Here is a 9265-nt window from a genome sequence, read left to right on the forward strand (position 1 = left end):
TTTTACATGATTCACCTATGATTGCCTAAAGCAGTTCGAAATGGCGCGCCACTGTGAGGAACGTAATTGTCTGTGCTCGTACGAATAACTTATTCCGATTTGATGCGCTCAGCCTTCGGTGAGATGCAGGACATGGCGCCGATCAGACACCCTGCGGGCGGCCGCCAGTCTACTGAGCCCTTCCTTCTTCAATACAAGGGAAAGGTAACAGATATTCACTCTAATCATAAATTAATTCAAAAGTATTATTCAAAAGTAACAATACCATTGTTTCGGATAGCATCTAATGTCAGAAACATTTGAGTTATGTACGCAATTTTTTTTTATCTTGTACCGCCAATTCAGTGTTGAAGTTGATATTATGTGACCCCGGATCAGAGAGTAGCAGGGGAAATTATGAACACCTTCGAGAGCGCATCGTTGCGGGAAAGGCATTGCTTACTATCCGGTTTAGAGCCAATATAGGCTTCACCCACTACGTCTCATAAACGTCACCGTCGACTGAACGGATAGAAGTTCGCCTAATCTACTGCGAGGAAAAATTAAAGGGTAAGATGGTAAAATATATTTTTTAATAGTTTTTATATAATAGTTTTTCACTAGGCCTAATCATTTTAAAGTTTAGGCCGGTTCCAGTTTTTTGAAAGCGGAATGACTCTTAGGGCATAATGATGGTAAGCGGCAGTACAATGACTGCAAACTAAAGGACTGACTAGACAAACGGATCAAACAGCTACGTTCACAACATCATCAATCAATCAGTTGATGAAGATAGCTGAATAACATTTGATACAAAGAGTCGAATCTCTGAGATAAGGTAAGACATTAACGTAGAATAGTACCGGAGTACGTGTAATAAGCGGCAAGAAGCTAACAGGCAAGTTTCCTAAGTTAGAGAGACTCACAAATGCATTGAACTAAAACAACATAGATAATTGTGAGGGAATAAGGTAAACAGCGCGATAAGGTAAGAAATGAACCGCAACGAGAGCTTTGCCATAGGCTAGACTGGGAAGGCTAGTCTGATAGCGTTCGTTCCTGTGTATGTAGCCTGGATTATAGTCCGGAGAAAAATAGACACATGAAGCCGTGTGTCCATAAGTGAACCTGGTCAGGGTCGTGTCTAGTCAAATAGAGACAGGCACCCAACTGGCCAGGTAACCGCTTCGTCATTTGAACTAACCCGATTAAATTATTTTTATAGTGACGGGCAAAGTTAATGAACTTGTATGCGATAAAGACTGTGCAGCAAAACAATAAATGTAGAATGTTCACTTCGGCTTAAGTTCTGCACGTGATACGAATCCCTACTATAACATATGCACGAGAATTTGTTACGCATTCTTCGATTGATCAGTTCACAAGTATTTCTCATATGCAGATATGTCCTATTGAAAGATATGCGCATTTCAATTAAGGACCCTTATCGTCCGGCCGTCAATCCATGCTTGCTAACTATTACGTTTGTATCATCATTCGACGGGCGCCTCTCAACCGCAGAGTTCAGAGAAGAGGCGTTCCCAATTTAATTAGTGAAAAAAATTTGGAGAAAAAATAAAAAAAAAAAGACGAGGCCAACGGCATGATGAAGCAGCAGTAGCAGGCTCTGTTTAACATATATAGGTAGACCATTCTACGTTGTGACAGAGAAGCGAGACGAAGTCAATGCTGACGAAATGGCCAAGAAGCCTATGACTTTCCCTGCGACCTCCCCCTCTAGTCGGCACCTCCTCGTTCTCCCGAGCCCACTGTCCTCAAAGGACACGGTTAGCTTCTTCAACTAGAAGAATCATAGCACTAAATAGCGTCCCCTGAGCAATAATACCGAAGTCAGCACAACAGAAACCAAGACGATAACCACGTCAAAAGCAGAGACGGTTAAAGCTTAGCGCGTTGACACATACCGAACATTCCCAAGTTTCGTACAGGATCGTGGACTAGCCATTCGGCTGGGTGCGATACGGCCTGCGTACTTGGTACTGACTTAACTATCTTATAGAGCTTTGGCAGGGTCACTGTTCATCCAATGAAATACTAGTAATACCTAGTCTTCGATATAGCTGACCAAGTGTATAGCATTCGTTATTTAGTATTTATTGTCTGCGTCGGCGGCTTCAACACGGGACCAGGGTGGCACGCTCGCTGACATATCGAGTCACTCTGATTGCGCTTCTATATACACAGGTTTAGTGAACGAACCTAAATAGAAGGCAAACGGTTATCTCAGTTCATCAGTCGTAGTCTAGGAAAAATGCGTAGAGATCAGAAGAATTTCGAAAAAAAAAAAGGTTCGGGACAAAGGTTATCCCATTGTTGTTGTTGTTGTTGCTGCTGTCGCTATCGGTAAGTGAGGAGCTGTATATCATCTAGCAAAATAGGAAATGATGACTAACAAAATAAATGAGCGTCGTTCGTACGGGTCGAAATCTTGCTCTGCGTACGTGCACGTTAATAGATCAGCCACCACACCAACTATACAACACCTACCTAAATGCAATAAGTCAATTCGACCTCAGGCTCCTTTTGCTATTTGTACATCCAGTACGTTTTTTTACGCTCATGATGAGTATTTTTCAGATGCTTCCCGTTTCCTAGTTAGGAGTTTAGTCTGTCTCATTATAATAGTATACGTTACGATTAGATATCTACGTATTAAATTGTCTCGATTGTACATTTGAGAATATCAGATCCTGACCCACAGCGAACTCATGTTTTTCTACAACATGGCTTCAATTTTTGAAAAGCTACTCAGCTTCGCAGCTTCACACTATATATATATATATTGTTTATAATTGAGTTTTTCTGAATACTGCATGAAAATGGCGAACAGCTACCGTTGTAGAGGGTCGTTTCCGAAGTACTATGTTTCTTACGACTATAGAAAAAAAATGATTGAGAGTGACTGGCCTTCTCATACCTAGACATATTTATGAAATGATCCAGATATTTGATTGCCTAGGTAATTATGTATACTTAATTAATTAAATTACTCATGTGATTTAATATACTTTTAAAATAATTAAATTACTTACAATACTAAGAAAATTTTGCCTTGCGTATCATAAATTCACTACGTTAATACGCGAATTACGTTCCGTTTTTGATGGCCGGTCACTGACACGACGTCTTTAAGGGATTCACGGTTCGGATTTTGTACATGTAAGCCTTCCTAAAAAGAAAAATAATATCGCATAAGCTAAACACAAATAATCGAATTTTTACGGTTCATAGAAAAAATGGCACCAGCTTCAAAATTCTAACTTGGTGATGCAGTTTACGTTAAGAAAAAGTTCTCCTCTGACCTTCGTCCCCTCCTTCGGATAGTAAACTATGGAAAAGCAGCCGACGAATTTGGAACTTTCTATATTGATAAACACTTCCAACTGAAGAGTCTTAGGTAACTTGATTTTTACGTGTGAAATACATAATCATAAGATTCAGTCAAATGCATATATATTTTGTCTTTATGTAATGGGCCCTAAGCATTACACATGTTATAGTTATTATACTTTCGAACGTTTGTTAAGCGCAGCATTTCTCGATAGATCCCCAAAATGCGTCAAGTCGATAATTATTTTTCCGCAAAACCGTTGCCGGTTGTATCATAATCTCAATATATATATATAAAAGTCGAGTTTTTCAGTATCAACGATAACTGCGGTGTTGTAGTGCGTATCTGTAATAATACGCTTGTCTATGGTGTGTATTGATGATATTCCCCCATGAATCCAACGGAAGCTATTAAACTGTAAATAGGTGTGTACTTACCCACGCTCAGGCCCACACCCACACTCATAGACTTCTCTCAATCTGGGCTCTTCTGCCGCAGTTAATGAGAAGGGGTGGCTTCGTCTTTTCTCTGAATCTCCTTTCAAAAGCGAATAAAAATGTCACCAACTGAGAAAGTTGTCGTTGTTTGTATCACCGCTGCGGCGAACGTACCGAACCTTGGTGAAAGTGTAATAGTAGCATCGTTTTGCTATCGGGTGAGATATCCCCGATCGGCGTCATGCGTATTGGCGGGGGGTCCGTCGGCTCATCGTCGGGATTTCTCGCTGCCATCGGTCAGTGACCGGCAGGGAGTCGATCAGATTGAACTTTCTTCTACTAGACTATAGTAGAATAAAACATTGCATTGCATCACATTATAGCATGCGTATGCGGTTTTTTGTTGGTCTGCCCGTTAGCCCCATTGACTTGCTGACCAGAACGATAACTCGTCTCATCGTCTTCTTCGCATGGTGTCTCTCTCGAACTGTAGAAACTCTTCTAATGGCAGCATCATACGGACGACATGGTGAAGGCATCATGAATTCGATAAACGGTTAGCAGAGCCCTTTGCTACAACACTGCAGGAAGAAGACATTCTGGGTCGGCCGCTGCCGTCGCCGTCGTCCGCGCCACTGACACTACGTTTGATCAAATTTATGTTTTTGTCTTTGTCCAGATTCTCTCGTAGATCTCATTCATGCGTCAATACCAGATCCTCACAACGACGACAAAGACAGTCGCTGTTTGGTAGGAACTGACCTTTCGCAGAGCTAGTCCCTAAGTAAGACAGTATGAACTTTTTTCCGCCAGTGAATTTATAGGTGAGTTAAAATCTGGACCTGCTGCAATTTATCGAAGTTGTCTAAACTAAAGTTGGTAGAGTTACTTGAATAGGCACTCGTTCGGCTAAAACGATTTGATTATACTAGCATCGCTTAAGCCTGCGAACAGTCGTGTGAGTTGGGTCTATAAAAGCTCTGCTAAATCTATCTGTCCGGCCGACAACCGGCTCGTGCCTAGTAGCGAGCGTAATAATCGAGGATTTTCGATAGCTGCAAGATAAAGCCATCCAGCATTTTGTACAGTTATTTATCTAATTGGTCCGAATCTTACTTCACGGAACTGTACAACAGCGCGTGATAATTTAGAAAACGAATTCCCTTATTTATTCGAATAGTATTTATAGGGCGCATGGCGTCTTTAGGGTCATACTAAATATGCTGTGTTTATATGTAACTTCTTATGAAAAGTTAATACGAAAAACAATGAGCCGTGAGTCTAATCTGTTACGCTTTCGAAAATAATACGGGTTGTGTACGGGTAGATTTAATATTGAACTAAAATAAATATACGGTTAATTTATCACGATTATAGAATCGAAGTTAGAGATTGTCGCCGCACGGCTTTACCGATCAAGAGAAGTTCATTTGGCTATTTATGACATAACTTCAGACAGTTTTTAATAGACTGCCGAAGAAACAACGATACAATATGCCGAGCGACAGCTGTTCCGGTACAATGGAAATTATTCTGTGTTACTTTTATCTGATCGATGATGAAGATTTGGCTAGAATCGCGCATCTTCGAAACAATCGTGTAGGCTGGCATTTAGCCTGATGGTGCTACGCGTGGCGTCTTATTGGTGTGGTGAGATGCAACCGTTTGCAATAGTTCTCCAACCTAACTTCAAGTTTTGATTTTATTCAGCGGCCAAGATATTACCAAGTAAACTTTTGATAATAAACAGGAAAAGTAAATCAGTACGGCAGGTATAAGACAACTTATTGCTTGGAGCGCTGCTTTAACCATCGTTTGTTCTGTAACGGATGCCTAATTATAATAACATGGTAAAGGGTGGCCTGATTTTATCTATTAAGTTAATCTGATCATTGTATAGAAACTGATAGATTATATAGAAACAGTGCTCTATGCTATAGCCTTTGTCAGCTGGAGACGTCACTTGGCATCCCTTTCTTTTTGTTTCCGGTTGTAACGTGGAACACCCAACAACCCGTTTTATGCGTATATTCCACATTGAACAAGGATTGCCGCCTGAGAGCGACCCATCTTAGCAGCATTATCGCCAAACTCGGGTATTTGTCGGGGGTGCATCCTCCAATTCTAAACAGCCATTTTGAGAATCCGCAAAACGTCATTGGGCAATCCTCTTCAACATGATACTTCTCGTGTGTAAGGCAGAGGACTGCTGTCTTGAATAGAATACAAACTCAGAGTGCTAAGGAGCACTTTGTTTTTTTTCCTAGAATGTCCATCTTCTTCTCCGCAAAAGCAATACAAACTGATAGAGTAGGCCAAGAGCCCGTAGACGTTACGCTGCAGTGAATACGGGAGCGGAGGGCAATAAATCTAAAAAAGCGAGCTAGAATTTACTGTTCAATACCATTATCAATTTTACCTTTTTATACTTCGGTCAAACCATCCAACTCGTAAATACTACGTAGTTTGTGCAGATAGCTTATCATACCGCCTAACTATTGAGTCATCGTTAAATACTGCTACAACTGGGCATCTGTTAATACCTAAAACATCTATATGACATCTATATAACATATAGTAACATGATTATTAAGGGAGTTCGTTTGACTGCTTGTACGTATACGCAAAAAGTGAACAGAAAGATCCTTACAATAGGACTCAACTACAAAAACATTATTACGGGTGCTTATAGAGAGATCTTAGGGTTAGATACGTGCTCATCTACGTGAAATACACTATAATTTCGGCAGTCACTTGCACATGTGTCGCCTTTTGTCCTACATGTAGGGTCTTCATAGCGATATATTGAAACAAATCATCAATAAGTCAGTTCTCTTATGCATCTGTTGCTGGATCATGTTCCTACGCCCGGATTACCTTCTATCCACGAAGTTCTATAATTGAAAAGACTCTACTTAAACCCCACAACCTCAGACCCGTACAGCCATAAGCGTCTGTTAAAGGGCCTTTCATGCCCGCCATGGAAACGGCCATGATACGATTGTCTGGCAAGAATGTCAACTTGGATACATTTGTGGTGGTACAATTTATGGAGGAATAATTATTCACTGTTAGTAGATACTGCTGAAGCTGATGTTATTGCAGACGAAACCTACTGGAATTAGTTTCCACGAGGATAATATTCCTAGCAACTCTTAGAAAAACTCTTCTAACTCACGTTTGGAAGCTTTCAAGATCATTTCTTGCCGAATCGTCTGTCTTTCACACGAGTCATCTAGCTCACTTGTTTCCCCTTGCATCTATCCAACTCTCGCCTCGTAAGGCAAGCTGGTAATCGCGTTGCCGAAATTACGACCCATTGGCGATCACGACCAATTGGCTCATCGTCATTTCGTTGTTAGCGCCATATTGAAAAAAAAACTTTAGTTACAGTGTTTGACACCCGTTCGAGCAGAAGTTCGGCTGTACCGCGATTATTGCCTTTTGGAGTACGTGTGTATCCGACACTCGACTAAACAGCCGTCCAGTCGTTGTATGCAGTCACTGACATTAAAATTGTTGTTGCTTTTAGTGATGATGGTGGACTGCATGACGCTATAACGAGTTTTCTGCCTGAGATAAGGACGCTCGCTGGCGAGTAGTATAATTTCGTGTGTTTACTATCCCTTGTATGGACACTGACGTTGTCAAAAATGTAAGCACGGTGCAGTTAAATATTCGTATTTTCATTGATCATCACACGCGTCCAGATCCAGATAGCTAACAGCGAATGCAGGACCATCGAGGCAAGCAGCAAAGGGCTTGTCATACGATGCGATATTTCCTATCGCCATGCAACGCTGTGGCCTAAATTCGCGCAGACGAAAGACACTCAGTGATAGCCACTTCGGCCATCGTCGGCGAACGGCTGACAATAGAAAAAGTAAACAAACGAAATTCGGATCGATGCTAGACTTGGCTCTCCAACGAGCACTGACACATCGCATAGCCCGCGTGTAACTGGCACCGTTCCGGGCACGACAACGTCAGCCGCCTAACCAACAAATGTTTACGTACTCAGGAACACGCTAGCACACGTCGCTATGTGTAGACAGTCGTTCGCAGTCGATAATTTACGAGTTGCTGTGTAACTCATCAGCGACAGTTTAGCGATGATTAAATGGCGACGGGCGTCAACGGACCGGTGATTCCTGGCCACCACCGCTGATAAAGCCGACTGCGTTCATCAGACGTTTATCGAAGTGCTTTTACTTCAGTTGTTTTTCTGCTGCTGCTGCTGCTGCTGTTGATGCGTAGCGTGTAGAACTTAACGATTTTTATGACCAATCGTAGTAGATATAAAATTATTAGTCGCAAAGCATGAGAACCACAAGTGTGGTTACAGCGGTGCCGAGAGATATGGATGGTTCTGGTGATGCAGACTAACGCGGCTCAGGCCGGTGACGACAGCGTTTTCGCTAGCGACAGTGTGCCCCATCGGTTGAACCGATCGGACACGATAATGACAGCCAGCAACGAAATCGTCGCTAACGCTAACGCCGCTCGTGAAGATCCCGTTCAATGTTTATGCGAGAGAAAAACAAAGTGAGCAGCATATTTCTATATAACCCACATGTAGATCTGTTGTTGATCTACGTGAATGACGTGTAGAAAAGGGTGGAGGTAAAAAAAAGAACGAATGAGGCCGATTGAAATCGACATCGAGGTTGTACGCCAGATACTTCGAAAGAGATATTTTTATTGATTTTCTGAAACATGTGCTCAACATGATCGCTACAATTTAGCACTGTTCGATCTCTATCGGAAGCCTGACTCGTTTTGCGATTGATTTAATTTTACGTATTTTGTAAAAAAAAAACCCAACTCGTCTCGTGGGGTAAGTAATTTTTGCTCAAATTGTTTTTGCCAGACAAAAAGTAAAGTGAGAATATCGACACTGTTTTATCTGTGAGCAGTGATAACCGTACCACTGTTCGACTAATAAAAAATAGAGGACCGGCCTAAAGATTTATAGAAAAAAAAAAAACTATACATGAATTTAATAATTCATGAACTCATCATCATTGTAGCTGAGTGCAAAGTTATGTAATAATAATAATAATAATGAATCGATAATATTTAACATTTTAAGATAAGATAAGAACTCACATCATGAAGCATCGGAACTTCGAGACCTGCATGACTTCCACAAAAAAGCTATATATGTCTAATACAAACTTCGGCTAAAATTGATTAGTCAATGTAATAATCGGTATTGCGTCAACGTTCCTCACAACGCACGGCTACGACAGATCATTGCAATAGGAAATCAAGATTCCAATGAACTAAATCAACAACCGAGTACCTCTGCATGTTATCGAGCTTGATGAGCGGCTTTTCGAATACGAAAGAATACGGTTGTACCATATTCTTTACAAATCTCCGAATGCCTAAACAAAACCTTTAGAGACATCCCTGAGGCGAATAAAAAGAAGAGAAATCTGATGGCTATGGATCCCCGCTCTTGTACCAGTACTACTACCTGGGTTTATCGTAA

General features: G+C 41.2%; 1 long non-coding RNA gene across 1 annotated transcript; it reads right to left on the bottom strand.

The window, feature by feature from the left end:
- Nucleotides 1–5452: 5452 nt before the first annotated feature.
- LOC147751992 (uncharacterized) lies at nt 5453–7143 on the bottom strand. Its single transcript, XR_015315322.1, has 2 exons — nt 6947–7143; nt 5453–6138 (listed from the first exon to the last, which is right to left on the bottom strand). It is a non-coding gene; the product is annotated as an uncharacterized LOC147751992 (long non-coding RNA).
- Nucleotides 7144–9265: the final 2122 nt, after the last annotated feature.

This window comes from Varroa jacobsoni, unplaced genomic scaffold, assembly GCF_002532875.2.
Source record: "Varroa jacobsoni isolate VJ856 unplaced genomic scaffold, vjacob_1.0 contig00628, whole genome shotgun sequence".
NCBI lineage: Eukaryota > Metazoa > Arthropoda > Arachnida > Mesostigmata > Varroidae > Varroa > Varroa jacobsoni.